The sequence below is a fragment of the Phalangium opilio genome, unplaced genomic scaffold (genome assembly GCF_054372755.1).
Source record: "Phalangium opilio isolate 3A_F unplaced genomic scaffold, DU_Popi_V2 ptg000390l_1, whole genome shotgun sequence".
NCBI lineage: Eukaryota > Metazoa > Arthropoda > Arachnida > Opiliones > Phalangiidae > Phalangium > Phalangium opilio.
In genome coordinates, this window is record NW_028324234.1 from 6,869,015 (window position 1) to 6,886,368 (window position 17,354).

General features: G+C 47.0%; 4 non-coding genes across 4 annotated transcripts; all 4 read right to left on the bottom strand.

The window, feature by feature from the left end:
* Positions 1-411: 411 nt before the first annotated feature.
* TRNAT-GGU (transfer RNA threonine (anticodon GGU)) lies at positions 412-484 on the bottom strand. The gene has a single exon. It is a non-coding gene; the product is annotated as a tRNA-Thr (tRNA).
* Positions 485-1,881: 1,397 nt separating this feature from the next.
* TRNAT-GGU (transfer RNA threonine (anticodon GGU)) lies at positions 1,882-1,954 on the bottom strand. The gene has a single exon. It is a non-coding gene; the product is annotated as a tRNA-Thr (tRNA).
* Positions 1,955-6,103: 4,149 nt separating this feature from the next.
* On the bottom strand, positions 6,104-6,176 carry TRNAK-CUU (transfer RNA lysine (anticodon CUU)). The gene has a single exon. It is a non-coding gene; the product is annotated as a tRNA-Lys (tRNA).
* Positions 6,177-8,878: 2,702 nt separating this feature from the next.
* On the bottom strand, positions 8,879-8,951 carry TRNAK-CUU (transfer RNA lysine (anticodon CUU)). The gene has a single exon. It is a non-coding gene; the product is annotated as a tRNA-Lys (tRNA).
* Positions 8,952-17,354: the final 8,403 nt, after the last annotated feature.

The following is a 17,354-nucleotide window of genomic DNA, read 5'->3' on the forward strand; positions in this document are numbered from 1 at the left end:
TTCGATTAACAGCTGAACGCGCTAACCATTGCGCCACGGAAGCCCAAAAATTCAATGTTCGTCAGGTATTGTGGAAAAACCTTGACTTTTTACGTCACATCTGAGACCTCACAACACCGCTCCCGAAAGGGCTCAAACCACCAGTCTTTAGAATAACAGCTGAACGCGCTAACCATTGCGCCCCGGAAGCCCAAAAATTAAATGGTCGTCAGGTATTGTGGAAAAACTTTGGCTTTCTACGTTACATTTGAGATCCCACAACACCGCTCCCGGGTGGGCTCGAACCACCAACCTATTGGCTAACAGCCGAACGCGCTAACCATTGAGCCACGAAAGCTCAGAAATTAAATGGTTGTCACGTATTGTGGAAAAACTTTGGCTTTCTACGTTACATTCGTGATCCCACAACACCGCTCACGGGTGGGCTTGAACCACCAACCTTTCGGTTACCAGCCGAACGCGCTAACCATTGCGCCACGGAAGCCCAATAATTAAATGGTCGTCAGGTATTGTGGAAAAACTTTGGCTTTCTACGTTACATGTGAGATCCCACAACACCGCTCCCGGGTGGCCTCGAACCACCAACCTATTGGTTAACAGCCGAACGCGCTAACCATTGAGCCACGGAAGCCCAAAAATTAAATGGTCGTCAGGTATTGTGGAAAAACCTTGACTTTTTACGTAACATCTGAGACGTCACAACACCGCTCCCGGATGGGCTTGAACCACCAACCTTTCGGTTAACAGCCGAACGCGCTAACCATTGCGCCACGGAAGCCCAAAAATTAAATGGTCGTCAGGTATTGTGGAAAAACTTTGGCTTTCTACGTTACGTTTGAGATCCCACAACGCCGCTCCCGGGTGGGCTCGAACCACTAACCTATTTGTTAACTGCTGAACGCGCTAACCATTGCGCCACGGAAGCCCAAAAATTAAATGCTCGTCAGGTATTGTGTAAAAACCTTGACTTTTTACGTCACATCTGAGACCTCACAACACCGCTCCCGGATGGGCTCGAACCACCAACCTATTGGTTAACAGCCGAAAGCGCTAACCATTGAGCCACGGAGGCTCAGAAATTAAATGGTTGTCACGTATTGTGGAAAAGTTTTGAATTTTTACGCTACATCTGAGACCCCACAACACCTCTCCCGGGTGGGCTCGAACCTTCAACCTTTCGATTAACAGCTGAACGCGCTAACCATTGCGCCACGGAAGCCCAAAAATTAAATGATCGTCAGGTATTGTGGAAAAACTTTGGCTTTCTACGTTACATTTGAGATCCCACAACGCCGCTCCCGGGTGGGCTCGAACCACTAACCTATTGGTTAACAGCCGAACGCGCTAACCATTGAGCCACGGAGGCTCAGAAATTAAATGGTTGTCACGTATTGTGGAAACGTTTTGACTTTTTACGCTACATCTGAGACCCCACAACACCTCTCCCGGGTGGGCTCGAACCACCAACCTTTCGATTAACAGCTGAACGCGCTAACCATTGCGCCACGGAAGCCCAAAAATTCAATGTTCGTCAGGTATTGTGGAAAAACCTTGACTTTTTACGTCACATCTGAGACCTCACAACACCGCTCCCGAAAGGGCTCAAACCACCAGTCTTTAGAATAACAGCTGAACGCGCTAACCATTGCGCCCCGGAAGCCCAAAAATTAAATGGTCGTCAGGTATTGTGGAAAAACTTTGGCTTTCTACGTTACATTTGAGATCCCACAACACCGCTCCCGGGTGGGCTCGAACCACCAACCTATTGGCTAACAGCCGAACGCGCTAACCATTGAGCCACGAAAGCTCAGAAATTAAATGGTTGTCACGTATTGTGGAAAAACTTTGGCTTTCTACGTTACATTCGTGATCCCACAACACCGCTCACGGGTGGGCTTGAACCACCAACCTTTCGGTTACCAGCCGAACGCGCTAACCATTGCGCCACGGAAGCCCAATAATTAAATGGTCGTCAGGTATTGTGGAAAAACTTTGGCTTTCTACGTTACATGTGAGATCCCACAACACCGCTCCCGGGTGGCCTCGAACCACCAACCTATTGGTTAACAGCCGAACGCGCTAACCATTGAGCCACGGAAGCCCAAAAATTAAATGGTCGTCAGGTATTGTGGAAAAACCTTGACTTTTTACGTAACATCTGAGACGTCACAACACCGCTCCCGGATGGGCTTGAACCACCAACCTTTCGGTTAACAGCCGAACGCGCTAACCATTGCGCCACGGAAGCCCAAAAATTAAATGGTCGTCAGGTATTGTGGAAAAACTTTGGCTTTCTACGTTACATTTGAGACCCCACAACCACCAACCTTTCGATTAACAGCTGAACGCGCTAACCATTGAGCCACGGAAGCTCAGAAATTAAATGGTCGTCAGGTATTGTGGAAAAACTTTGGCTTTCTACGTTACATTTGAGATCCCACAACACCGCTCCCGGGTGGGCTCGAACCACCAACCTATGGGTCAACAGCAGAACGCGCTAACCATTGCGCCACGGAAGCCCAAAAATTAAATGCTCGTCAGGTTTTGCGTAAAAACCTTGACTTTTTACGTCACATCTGAGACCTCACAACACCGCTCCCGGATGAGCTCGAACCACCAACCTATTGGTTAACAGCCGAACGCGCTAACCATTGAGCCACGGAAGCTCAGAAATTAAATGAATGTCACGTATTGTGGATAAGTTTTGACTTTTTACGCTACATATGAGACCCCACAACACCTCTCCCGGGTGGGCTCGAACCTTCAACCTTTCGATTAACAGCTGAACGCGCTAATCATTGCGCCACGGAAGCCCAAAAATTAAATGTTCGTCAGGTATTGTGAAAAACTCTGACATTTTACGTTACATCTGAGACCTCACAACACCGCATCCCGGATGGGCTCGAACCACAAACCTATTGGTTAACAGCCGAACGCGATAACCATTGAGCCACGGAAGCTCGGAAATTGAATGGTTGTCAGGTATTGTGGATAAGTTATGACTTATTACGTTACAACTGATACCCTACAACACCTCTCCCGGTTGGGATCGAACCACCAACCTTTCGGTTAACAGCCGAACGCGCTAACCATTGCCCCAAGGAAGCCCAAAAATTAAATGTTCGTCAGGTATTGTGGAAAAACCTTGAATTTTTACGTTACATTTGAGATCCCACAACACCGCTCCCGGGTGGGCTCGAACCACCAACCTATTGGTTAACAGCCGAACGCGCTAATCATTGAGCCACGGAAGCCCAGAAATTAAATGGTTGTCACGTATTGTGGAAAAGTTTTGACTTTTTACGCTACATCTGAGACCCCACAACACCTCTCCCGGGTGGGCTCGTACCACCAACCTTTCGATTAACAGCTGAACGCGCTAACCATTGCGCCACGGAAGCCCAAAAATTCAATGTTCGACAGGTATTGTGGAAAAACTGTGACATTTTATGTTACATTTGAGAAGTCACAACACCGCTCCCGGGAGAGCTCAAACCACCAGTCTTTTGAATAGCAGCTGAACGCGCTAACCATTGCGCCACGGAAGCCCAAAAATTAAATGGTCGTCAGGTATTTTGGAAAAACCTTGACTTTTAACGTCACATCTGAGACGTCACAATACCGCTCCCGGATGGGCTCGAACCACCAACCTATTGGTTAACAGCCGAACGCGCTAACCATTGAGCCACGGAAGCCCAAAGTTACATGCTCGTCAGGTATTGTGTAAAAACCTTGACTTTTTACGTCACATCTGAGACCTCACAACACCGCTCCCGGATGGGCTCGAACCACCAACCTATTGGTTAACAGCCGAACGCGCTAACCATTGAGCCACGGAAGCCCAAAGTTAAATGCTCGTCAGGTATTGTGTAAAAACCTTGACTTTTTACGTCACATCTGAGACCTCACAACACCGCTCCCGGATGGGCTCGAACCACCAACCTATTGGTTAACAGCCAAACGCGCTAACCATTGAGCCACGGAAGCTCAGAAATTAAATGGTTGTCACGTATTGTGGAAATGTTTTGACTTTTTACGCTACATCTGAGACCCCACAACACCTCTCCCGGGTGGGCTCGAACCTTCAACCTTTCGATTAACAGCTGAACGCGCTAATCATTGCGCCACGGAAGCCCAAAAATTAAATGTTCGTCAGGTATTGTGGAAAAACTCTGACATTTTACGTTACATCTGAGACGTCACAACACCGCTCCCGGATGGGCTCGAACCACACACCTATTGGTTAACAGCCGATCGCGCTAACCTTTGAGCCACGGAAGCTCAGAAATTAAATGGTTGTCACGTATTGTGGATACGTTTTGACTTTTTACGCTACATCTGAGACCCCACAACACCTCTTCCGGGTGCGCTTGAACCACCAGCCTTTCGATTAACAGTTGAACGCGCTAATAATTGCGCCAAGGAAGCCCAAAAATTAAATGTTCGTCAGGTATTGTGGAAAAACTCTGACATTTTACGTTACATCTGAGACGTCACAACACCGCTCCCGGATGGGCTCGAACATTAACCTTTCGGTTAACAGCTGAACGCGCTGACCATTGCGCCACGGAAGCCCAAAAATTAAATGGTCGTCAGGTATTGTGGAAAAATTTTGGCTTTCAACGTTACATTCGAGATCCCAAAACACCGCTCCCGGGTGGGCTCGATCCACCAACCTATTTGTTAACAGCCGAATTCGCTAACCATTGAGCCACGGAAGCTCAGAATTTAAATGGTCGTCAGGTGTTGTGGAAAAAACCTTGACTTTTTACTTCACATCTGATACGTCACAACACCGCTCCCGGATGGGCTCGAACCACACACCTATTGGTTAACAGCCGAACGCGCTAACCTTTGAGCCACGGAAGCTCAGAAATTAAACGGTTGTCAGGTATTGTAGATAAGTTAAGACTTTTTACGTTACATCTGAGACGTCACAACACCGCTCCCGGATGGGCTCGAACATTAACCTTTCGGTTAACAGCTGAACGCGCTGACCATTGCGCCACGGAAGCCCAAAAATTAAATGGTCGTCAGGTATTGTGGAAAAATTTTGGCTTTCAACGTTACATTTGAGATCCCAAAACACCGCTCCCGGGTGGGCTCGAACCACCAACCTATTTGTTAACAGCCGAATTCGCTAACCATTGAGCCACGGAAGCTCAGAATTTAAATGGTCGTCAGGTGTTGTGGAAAAAACCTTGACTTTTTACTTCACATCTGATACGTCACAACACCGCTCCCGGATGGGCTGGAACCACACACCTATTGGTTAACAGCCGAACGCGCTAACCTTTGAGCCACGGAAGCTCAGAAATTAAATGGTTGTCAGGTATTGTAGATAAGTTAAGACTTTTTACGTTACATCTGAGACCCTACAACACCTCTCCCGGGTGGGCTCGAACCTTCAACCTTTCGATTAACAGCTGAACGCGGAAGCCCAAAAATTAAATGTTCGTCAGGTATTGTGGAAAAACTCTGACATTTTACGTTACATCTGAGACCTCACAACACCGCTCCCGGATGGGCTCGAACCACCAACCTATTGGTTAACAGCCGAACGCGCTAACCATTGCGCCACGGAAGCCCAAAATTTAAATGGTCGTCAGGTGTTGTGGAAAAAACCTTGACTTTTTACATCACATTCGAGACGTCACAACACCGCTCCCGGATGGGCTCGAACCACACACCTATTAGTTAACAGCCGAACGCGCTAACCTTTGAGCCACGGAAGCTCACAAATTAAATGGTTGTCAGGTATTGTAGATAAGTTATGACTTTTTACGTTACATCTGAGACCCTACAACACCTCTTCCGGTTGGGCAAGAACCACCAACCTTTCGGTTAACAGCCGAACGCACTAACAATTGCGCCAAGGAAGCCCAAAAATTTAATGGTCGTCAGGTATTGTGGCAAAACTTTGGCTTTCTACGTTACATTTGAGACCCCACAACACCTCTTCCGGGTGGGCTTGAACCACCAGTCTTTCGATTAACAGTTGAACGCGCTAATAATTGCGCCAAGGAAGCCCAAAAATTAAATGTTCGTCAGGTATTGTGGAAAAACTCTGACATTTTACGTTACATCTGAGACGCCACAACACCGCTCCCGGATGGGCACGAACCACCAACCTTTAGGTTAAGAGCCGAACGCGCTAACCATTGCGCCACGGAAGCCCAAAAATTCAATGTTCGACAGGTATTGTGGAAAAACTGTGACATTTTATGTTACATTTGAGAAGTCACAACACCGCTCCCGGGAGAGCTCAAACCACCAGTCTTTTGAATAGCAGCTGAACGCGCTAACCATTGCGCCACGGAAGCCCAAAAATTAAATGGTCGTCAGGTATTTTGGAAAAACCTTGACTTTTAACGTCACATCTGAGACGTCACAATACCGCTCCCGGATAGGCTCGAACCACCAACCTATTGGTTAACAGCCGAACGCGCTAACCATTGAGCCACGGAAGCCCAAAGTTACATGCTCGTCAGGTATTGTGTAAAAACCTTGACTTTTTACGTCACATCTGAGACCTCACAACACCGCTCCCGGATGGGCTCGAACCACCAACCTATTGGTTAACAGCCGAACGCGCTAACCATTGAGCCACGGAAGCCCAAAGTTAAATGCTCGTCAGGTATTGTGTAAAAACCTTGACTTTTTACGTCACATCTGAGACCTCACAACACCGCTCCCGGATGGGCTCGAACCACCAACCTATTGGTTAACAGCCAAACGCGCTAACCATTGAGCCACGGAAGCTCAGAAATTAAATGGTTGTCACGTATTGTGGAAATGTTTTGACTTTTTACGCTACATCTGAGACCCCACAACACCTCTCCCGGGTGGGCTCGAACCTTCAACCTTTCGATTAACAGCTGAACGCGCTAATCATTGCGCCACGGAAGCCCAAAAATTAAATGTTCGTCAGGTATTGTGGAAAAACTCTGACATTTTACGTTACATCTGAGACGTCACAACACCGCTCCCGGATGGGCTCGAACCACACACCTATTGGTTAACAGCCGAACGCGCTAACCTTTGAGCCACGGAAGCTCAGAAATTAAATGGTTGTCACGTATTGTGGATACGTTTTGACTTTTTACGCTACATCTGAGACCCCACAACACCTCTTCCGGGTGCGCTTGAACCACCAGCCTTTCGATTAACAGTTGAACGCGCTAATAATTGCGCCAAGGAAGCCCAAAAATTAAATGTTCGTCAGGTATTGTGGAAAAACTCTGACATTTTACGTTACATCTGAGACGTCACAACACCGCTCCCGGATGGGCTCGAACATTAACCTTTCGGTTAACAGCTGAACGCGCTGACCATTGCGCCACGGAAGCCCAAAAATTAAATGGTCGTCAGGTATTGTGGAAAAATTTTGGCTTTCAACGTTACATTTGAGATCCCAAAACACCGCTCCCGGGTGGGCTCGATCCACCAACCTATTTGTTAACAGCCGAATTCGCTAACCATTGAGCCACGGAAGCTCAGAATTTAAATGGTCGTCAGGTGTTGTGGAAAAAACCTTGACTTTTTACTTCACATCTGATACGTCACAACACCGCTCCCGGATGGGCTCGAACCACACACCTATTGGTTAACAGCCGAACGCGCTAACCTTTGAGCCACGGAAGCTCAGAAATTAAACGGTTGTCAGGTATTGTAGATAAGTTAAGACTTTTTACGTTACATCTGAGACGTCACAACACCGCTCCCGGATGGGCTCGAACATTAACCTTTCGGTTAACAGCTGAACGCGCTGACCATTGCGCCACGGAAGCCCAAAAATTAAATGGTCGTCAGGTATTGTGGAAAAATTTTGGCTTTCAACGTTACATTTGAGATCCCAAAACACCGCTCCCGGGTGGGCTCGAACCACCAACCTATTTGTTAACAGCCGAATTCGCTAACCATTGAGCCACGGAAGCTCAGAATTTAAATGGTCGTCAGGTGTTGTGGAAAAAACCTTGACTTTTTACTTCACATCTGATACGTCACAACACCGCTCCCGGATGGGCTGGAACCACACACCTATTGGTTAACAGCCGAACGCGCTAACCTTTGAGCCACGGAAGCTCAGAAATTAAATGGTTGTCAGGTATTGTAGATAAGTTAAGACTTTTTACGTTACATCTGAGACCCTACAACACCTCTCCCGGGTGGGCTCGAACCTTCAACCTTTCGATTAACAGCTGAACGCGGAAGCCCAAAAATTAAATGTTCGTCAGGTATTGTGGAAAAACTCTGACATTTTACGTTACATCTGAGACCTCACAACACCGCTCCCGGATGGGCTCGAACCACCAACCTATTGGTTAACAGCCGAACGCGCTAACCATTGCGCCACGGAAGCCCAAAATTTAAATGGTCGTCAGGTGTTGTGGAAAAAACCTTGACTTTTTACATCACATTCGAGACGTCACAACACCGCTCCCGGATGGGCTCGAACCACACACCTATTAGTTAACAGCCGAACGCGCTAACCTTTGAGCCACGGAAGCTCACAAATTAAATGGTTGTCAGGTATTGTAGATAAGTTATGACTTTTTACGTTACATCTGAGACCCTACAACACCTCTTCCGGTTGGGCAAGAACCACCAACCTTTCGGTTAACAGCCGAACGCACTAACAATTGCGCCAAGGAAGCCCAAAAATTTAATGGTCGTCAGGTATTGTGGCAAAACTTTGGCTTTCTACGTTACATTTGAGACCCCACAACACCTCTTCCGGGTGGGCTTGAACCACCAGTCTTTCGATTAACAGTTGAACGCGCTAATAATTGCGCCAAGGAAGCCCAAAAATTAAATGTTCGTCAGGTATTGTGGAAAAACTCTGACATTTTACCTTACATCTGAGACGCCACAACACCGCTCCCGGATGGGCACGAACCACCAACCTTTAGGTTAAGAGCCGAACGCGCTAACCATTGCGCCACGGAAGCCCAAAAATTAAATGTTCGTCAGGTATTGTGGAAAAACTCTGACATTTTACGTTACATCTGAGACGCCACAACACCGCTCCCGGATGGGCACGAACCACCAACCTTTAGGTTAAGAGCCGAACGCGCTAACCATTGAGCCACGGAAGCTCAAAAATTAAATGCTCGTCAGGTATTGTGTAAAAACCTTGACTTTTTGCGTCACATCTGAGACCTCACAACACCGCTCCCGGATGGGCTCGAACAACCAACCTATTGGTTAACAGCCGAACGCGCTAACCATTGCGCCACGGAAGCCCAAAAATTAAATGGTCGTCCGGTATTGTGGAAAAACCTGGACTTTTTACGTAACATCTGAGACCTCATAGCACCGCTCCCGGGTGTGCTCGAACCACCAACCTTTCTGTTAACATCCGAACGCGCTAACGATTGCGCCACGGAAGCCCCAAAATTAAATGGTCGTCCGGTATTGTGGAAAAACCTGGACTTTTTACGTCACATCTGAGACGTCACAACACCGCTCCCGGATGGGCTCGAACCACCAACCTATTGGTTAACAGCCGAACGCGCTAACCATTGAGCCACGGAAGCTCAGAAATTAAATGGTTTTCACGTATTGCGGAAAAGTTTTGACTTTTTACGCTACATCTGAGACCCCACAACACCTCTCTCGGGTGGGCTCGAACCTTCAACCTTTCGATTAACAGCTGAACGCGCTAATCATTGCGCCACGGAAGCCCAAAAATTAAATGGTCGTCAGGTATTGTGGAAAAACATTGGCTTTCTACGTTACGTTTGAGATCCCACAACACCGCGCCCGGGTGGGCTCGAACCACCAACCTATTGGTTAACAGCCGAACGCGCTAACCATTGAGCCACGGAGGCTCAGAAATTAAATGGTTGTCACGTATTGTGGAAACGTTTTGACTTTTAACGCTACATCTGAGACCCCACAACACCTCTCCCGGGTGGGCTCGAACCACCAACCTTTCGGTTAACAGCCGAAGCGCTAACCATTGCGCCATGGAAGCCCAAAAATTAAATGTTCGTCAGGTATTGTGGAAAAACCTTGACTTTTTACGTCACATCTGAGACCTCACAACACCGCTCCCGGATGGGCTCGAACCACCAACCTATTGGTTAACAGCCGAACGCGCTAACCATTGAGCCACGGAAGCTCAGAAATTAAATGGTCGTCACGTATTGTGGAAAAACTTTGGCTTTCTACGTTACATTTGAGATCCCACAACACCGCTCCCGGGCGGGCTCGAACCACCAACCTATTGGTTAACAGCCGAACGCGTTAACCATTGCGCCACGGAAGCCCAAAAATTAAATGGTCGTCAGGTATTGTGGAAAAACTTTGGCTTTCTACGTTACGTTTGAGATCCCACAACGCCGCTCCCGGGTGGGCTCGAACCACTAACCTATTTGTTAACTGCTGAACGCGCTAACCACTGCGCCACGGAAGCCCAAAAATCCATAGAAAATGCATTAGACTATACTTTGCAGGCTCGTAACTCTGTTTCTACTGGAGATACGGGGATGTCCTTTGAGTATGTTATAGTCCAATTTGTCCCCCATCTAACCATACTAAAAAAATTGAGCTACGACAAACAGTAGTCGAGTAATTAAGCTAATCGTAAACAAACAAACCCCTCCATAGGAAATGCATTAGACTATACTTTGCAGGCCCATAACTCTGTGTCTACTAGAGATACGGGAATGTCCTTAGGATATGTTATACTCCAAATTGTCCCCCATCTAACCATACTAAAAACTTTGGGCTACGACAAACAGGGGCCGAGTACTTAAGCAAAACGTAAAGAAACAAACCCCCTCCATAGGAAATGAGTTAGACTATACTTTGCAGGCTCGTAACTCTGTTTCCACTGGAGATACGGGGATGTCCTTTGAGTATGTTATAGTCCAATTTGTCCCCCATCTAACCATACTAACAATATTGAGCTACGACAAACAGTAGTCGAGTAATTAAGCTAATCGTAAACAAACAAACCCCTCCATAAGAAATGCATTAGACTATACTTTGCAGGCCCATAACTCTGTGTCTACTAGATATACGGGAATGTCCTTAGGATATGTTATACTCCAAATTGTCCCCCATCTAACCATACTAAAAACTTTGGGCTACGACAAACAGGGGCCGAGTACTTAAGCAAAACGTAAAGAAAAAACCCCCTCCATAGGAAATGAGTTAGACTATACTTTGCAGGCTCGTAACTCTGTTTCCACTGGAGATACGGGGATGTCCTTTGAGTATGTTATAGACCAATTTGCATTACGATAATTTGGACTATATCACATCCTAAGGACATCCCCGTATCTCCAGTGGAAACAGAGTTACGAGCCTGCAAAATATAGTCTAACTCATTTCCTATGGAGGGGGTTTGTTTCTTTACGTTTTGCTTAAGTACTCGGCCCCTGTTTGTCGTAGCCCAAAGTTTTTAGTATGGTTAGCTGAAGGACAATTTGGACTATAACATATCCTAAGGACATCCCGGTATCTCTAGTAGACACAGAGTTATGGGCCTGCAAAGTATAGTCTAATGCATTTTCTATGGAGGGGTTTGTTTGTTCACGTATTGCTTAATTACTTGACCCTGTTCTTTCGATTAAAAATAATAACATATCTTTAGTGTAGCGGTTATCGCATCCGCCTCACTCCCGGAAGGCCACAGGTTCGAAACCGCGAAGTTTTTTTTTTTGCTTGGAACATGCAAAGACCTTTATAATTATCCGAACATTTGTGTCAAGGTCACATTATTTACATCCCCGTATCTCTGGTAGAACCAGAGTTACGAGCCTGCAAACTTTATTTTCAAAAATCAAAAGTAACCTTCTAACAACAAGTGAGACAAAAATTAAGTTGAAGACGATATTGAGGTAGCCTCAAGTTTAAAGTATCCTTGTATGGGGAGCAAAGAGTACTATAACATATCCAAAGGAGATCCCAGTATCTCTTGTAGAACAAGAGTTATGAGCCTCCAAAGTTTAGTGCAAAAATCATAAGTAACATAATAAAAATAAGTGAGACGATACCAAAGCTTCCGTGGCTCAATGGTTAGCGCTTTCGGCTGTTAACCAATAGGTTGGTGGTTCGAGCCCATCCGGGAGCGGTGTTGTGAGGTCTCAGATGTGACGTAAAAAGTCAAGGTTTTTCCACAATACCTGACGAGCATTTAATTTTTGGGCTTCCGTGGCGCAGTGGTTAGCGCGTTCAGCAGTTAACAAATAGGTTAGTGGTTCGAGCCCACCCGGGAGCGGCGTTGTGGGATCTCAAACGTAACGTAGAAAGCCAAAGTTTTTCCACAATACCTGACGACCATTTAATTTTTGGGCTTCCGTGGCGCAATGGTTAACGCGTTCGGCTGTTAACCAATAGGTTGGTGGTTCGAGCCCGCCCGGGAGCGGTGTTGTGGGATCTCAAATGTAACGTAGAAAGCCAAAGTTTTTCCACAATACGTGACGACCATTTAATTTCTGAGCTTCCGTGGCTCAATGGTTAGCGCGTTCGGCTGTTAACCAATAGGTTGGTGGTTCGAGCCCATCCGGGAGCGGTGTTGTGGGATCTCAAACGTAACGTAGAAAGCCAATGTTTTTACACAATACCTGACGACCATTTAATTTTTGGGCTTCCGTGGCGCAATGATTAGCGCGTTCAGCTGTTAATCGAAAGGTTGAAGGTTCGAGCCCACCCGAGAGAGGTGTTGTGGGGTCTCAGATGTAGCGTAAAAAGTCAAAACTTTTCCGCAATACGTGAAAACCATTTAATTTCTGAGATTCCGTGGCTCAATGGTTAGCGCGTTCGGCTGTTAACCAATAGGTTGGTGGTTCGAGCCCATCCGGGAGCGGTGCTATGAGGTCTCAGATGTTACGTAAAAAGTCCAGGTTTTTCCACAATACCGGACGACCATTTAATTTTTGGGCTTCCGTGGCGCAATGGTTAGCGCGTTCAGCTGCTATTCAAAAGACTGGTGGTTTGAGCCCTTCCGGGAGCGGTGTTGTGACGTCTCAGATGTAACATAAAATGTCAGAGTTTTTCCACAATACCTGACGAATATTGAACTTTTGGGCTTCCGTGGCGCAATGGTTAGCGCGTTCGGCTGTTAACCAATAGGTTGGTGGTTCGAGCCCATCCGGGAGCGGTGTTGTGGCGTCTCAGATGTAGCGTAAAAAGTCAAAACTTTTCCACAATACGTGACAACCATTTAATTTCTGAGCTTCCGTGGCTGAATGGTTAGCGCGTTCGGCTGTTAACCAATAGGTTGGTGGTTAGAGCCCATCCGGGAGCGGTGTTGTGAGGTCTCAGATGCAACGTAAAATGTCAGAGTTTTTCCACAATACCTGACGAACATTTAATTTTTGGGCTTCCGTGGCGCAATTATTAGCGCGTTCAACTGTTAATTGAAAGGCTGGTGGTTCAGGCCCACCCGGAAGAGGTGTTGTGGGGTCTCAGATGTAGCGTAAAAAGTCAAAACTTATCCACAATACGTGACAACCATTTAATTTCTGAGCTTCCGTGGCTCAATGGTTAGCGCGTTCGGCTGTTAACCAATAGGTTGGTGGTTCGAGCCCATCCGGGAGCGGTGTTGTGAGGTCTCAGATGTGACGTAAAAAGGCAAGGTTTTTCCACAATACCTGACGAACATTGAATTTTTGGGCTTCCGTGGCGCAATGGTTAGCGCGTTCAGCTGTTAATCGAAAGGTTGGTGGTTCGAGCCCAACCGGGAGAGGTGTTGTGGGGTCTCAGATGTAGCGTAAAAAGTCAAAACTTTTCCACAATACGTGACAACCATTTAATTTCTGAGCTTCCGTGGCTGAATGGTTAGCGCGTTCGGCTGTTAACCAATAGGTTGGTGGTTAGAGCCCATCCGGGAGCGGTGTTGTGAGGTCTCAGATGTAACGTAAAATGTCAGAGTTTTTCCACAATACCTGACGAACATTTAATTTTTGGGCTTCCGTGGCGCAATTATTAGCGCGTTCAACTGTTAATCGAAAGGCTGGTGGTTCAGGCCCACCCGGAAGAGGTGTTGTTGGGTCTCAGATGTAGCGTAAAAAGTCAAAACTTTTCCACAATACGTGACAACCATTTAATTTCTGAGCTTCCGTGGCTCAATGGTTAGCGCGTTCGGCTGTTAACCAATAGGTTGGTGGTTCGAGCCCACCCGGGAGCGGTGGTGTGTGATCTCAAATGTAACGTAGAAAGCCAAAGTTTTGCCACAATACCTGACGACCATTAAATTTTTGGGCTTCCTTGGCGCAATGGTTAGCGCGTTCGGCTGTTAACCGAAAGGTTGGTGGTTCGAGCCCAACCGGAAGAGGTGTTGTAGGGTCACACATGTAACGTAAAAAGTCATAACTTATCCACAATACCTGACAACCATTTAATTTCTGAGCTTCCGTGGCTCAAAGGTTAGCGCGTTCGGCTGTTAACCAATAGGTGTGTGGTTCGAGCCCATCCGCGAGCGGTTTTGTGACGTCTCAGATGTGACGTAAAAAGTCAAGGTTTTTTCCACAACACCTGACGACCATTTAATTTTTGGTCTTCCGTGGCGCAATGGTTAGCGCGTTCGGCTGTTAACCAATAGGTTGGTGGTTCGAGCCCATCCGGGAGCGGTGTTGTGAGGTCTCAGATGTAACGTAAACTGTCAGAGTTTTTCCACAATACCTGACGAACATTTAATTTTTGGGCTTCCGTGGCGCAATGATTAGCGCGTTCAGCTGTTAACCGAAAGGTTGGTGGTTCGAGCCCATCCGGGAGCGGTGTTGTGACGTCTCAGATGTAACGTAAAATGTCAAAACTTTTCCACAATATGTGACAACCACTTAAAGTCTGAGCTTCCGTGGCTCAATGGCTAGCGAATTCGGCTGTTAACCAATAGGTTGGTGGTTCGAGCCCACCCGGGAGCGGTATTTTGGGATCTCAAATGTAACGTTGAAAGCCAAAATCTTTCCACAATACCTGACGACCATTTAATTTTTGGGCTTCCGTGGCGCAATGGTCAGCGCGTTCAGCTGTTAACCGAAAGGTTGGTGGTTCGAGCCCATCCGGGAGCGGTGTTGTGACGTCTCAGATGTAACGTAAAATGTCAGAGTTTTTCCACAATACCTGACGAACATTTAATTTTTGGGCTTCCGTGGCGCAATTATTAGCGCGTTCAACTGTTAATCGAAAGGCTGGCGGTTCAAGCCCACCCGGAAGAGGTGTTGTGGGGTCTCAGATGTAGTGTAAAAAGTCAAAACCTATCCACAATACGTGACAACCATTTAATTTCTGAGCTTCCGTGGCTCAATGGTTAGCGCGTTCGGCTGTTAACCAATAGGTTGGTGGTTCGAGCCCACCCGGGACCGGTGGTGTGGGATCTCAAATGTAACGTAGAAAGTCAAAACTTTTCCGCAATACGTGACAACCATTTAAATTCTGAGCTTCCGTGGCTCAATGGTTAGCGCGTTCGCCTGTTAACCAATAGGTTGGTGGTTCGAGCCCATCCGGGAGCGGTGTTGTGACGTCTCAGATGTGACGTACAAAGTCAAGGTTTTTCCACAATACCGGACGACCATTTAATTTTTGGGCTTCCGTGGCGCAATCGTTAGCGCGTTCGGCTGTTAACAGAACGGTTGGTGGTTCGAGCACACCCGGGAGCGGTGCTATGAGGTCTCAGATGTTACGTAAAAAGTCAAAGTTTTTCCACAATACCGGACGACCATTTAATTTTTGGGCTTCCGTTGCGCAATGGCTAGCGCGTTCAGCTGCTGTTCAAAAGACTGGTGGTTTGAGCCCTCCCGGGAGCGGTGTTGTGACGTCTCAGATGTAACATAAAATGTCAGAGTTTTTCCACAATACCTGACGAACATTGAATTTTTGGGCTTCCGTGGCGCAATGGTTAGCGCGTTCAGCTGTTAATCGAAAGGTTAATGGTTCGAGCCCACCCGGGAGAGGTGTTGTGGGGTCTCAGATGTAGCGTAAAAAGTCAAAACGTTTCCACAATACGTGACAACCATTTAATTTCTGAGCCTCCGTGGCTGAATGGTTAGCGCGTTCGGCTGTTAACCAATAGGTTAGTGGTTCGAGGCCACCCGGGAGCGGCGTTGTGGGATCTCAAATGTAACGTAGAAAGCCAAAGTTTTTCCACAATACCTGACGATCATTTAATTTTTGGGCTTCCGTGGCGCAATGGTTAGGGCGTTCGGCTGTTAACCAATAGGTTGGTGGTTCGAGCCCTCCCGGGCGCGGTGTTGTGGGATCTCAAACGTAACGTAGAAAGCCAAAGTTTTTCCACAATACCTGACGACCATTTAATTTTTGGGCTTCCGTGGCGCAATGATTAGCGCGTTCAGCTGTTAATCGAAAGGTTGAAGGTTCGAGCCCACCCGGGAGAGGTGTTGTGGGATCTCATATGTAACGTAGAAAGCCAAAGTTTTGCCACAATACCTGACGACCATTAAATTTTTGGGCCTTCTTGGCGCAATTGTTAGTGCGTTCGGCTGTTAACCGAAAGGTTGGTGGTTCGAGCCCAACCGGAAGAGGTGTTGTAGGGTCTCAGATGTAGCGTAAAAATTCAAAACTTTTCCACAATACGTGACAACCATTTAATTTCTGAGCTTCCGTGGCTCAATGGTTAGCGCTTTCGGCTGTTAACCAATAGGTTGGTGGTGCGAGCCCATCCGGGAGCGGTGTTGTGAGGTCTCAGATGTGACGTAAAAAGTCAAGGTTTTTACACAATACCTGACGAGCATTTAATTTTTGGGCTTCCGTGGCGCAATGGTTAGCGCGTTCAGCAGTTAACAAATAGGTTAGTGGTTCGAGCCCACCCGGGAGCGGCGTTGTGGGATCTCAAACGTAACGTAGAAAGCCAAAGTTTTTCCACAATACCTGACGACCATTAAATTTTTGGGCTTCCGTGGCGCAATGGTTAACGCGTTCGGCTGTTAACCAATAGGTTGATTTTTCGAGCCCACCCGGGAGCGGTGTTGTGGGATCTCAAATGTAACGTAGAAAGCCAAAGTTTTTCCACAAAACGTGACGACCATTTAATTTCTGAGCTTCCGTGGCTCAATGGTTAGCGCGTTCGGCTGTTAACCAATAGGTTGGTGGTTCGAGCCCACCCGGGAGCGGTGTTGTGGGATCTCATATGTAACGTAGAAAGCCAAAGTTTTGCCACAATACCTGACGACCATTAAATTTTTGGGCCTTCTTGGCGCAATTGTTAGTGCGTTCGGCTGTTAACCGAAAGGTTGGTGGTTCGAGCCCAACCGGAAGAGGTGTTGTAGGGTCTCAGATGTAGCGTAAAAATTCAAAACTTTTCCACAATACGTGACAACCATTTAATTTCTGAGCTTCCGTGGCTCAATGGTTAGCGCTTTCGGCTGTTAACCAATAGGTTG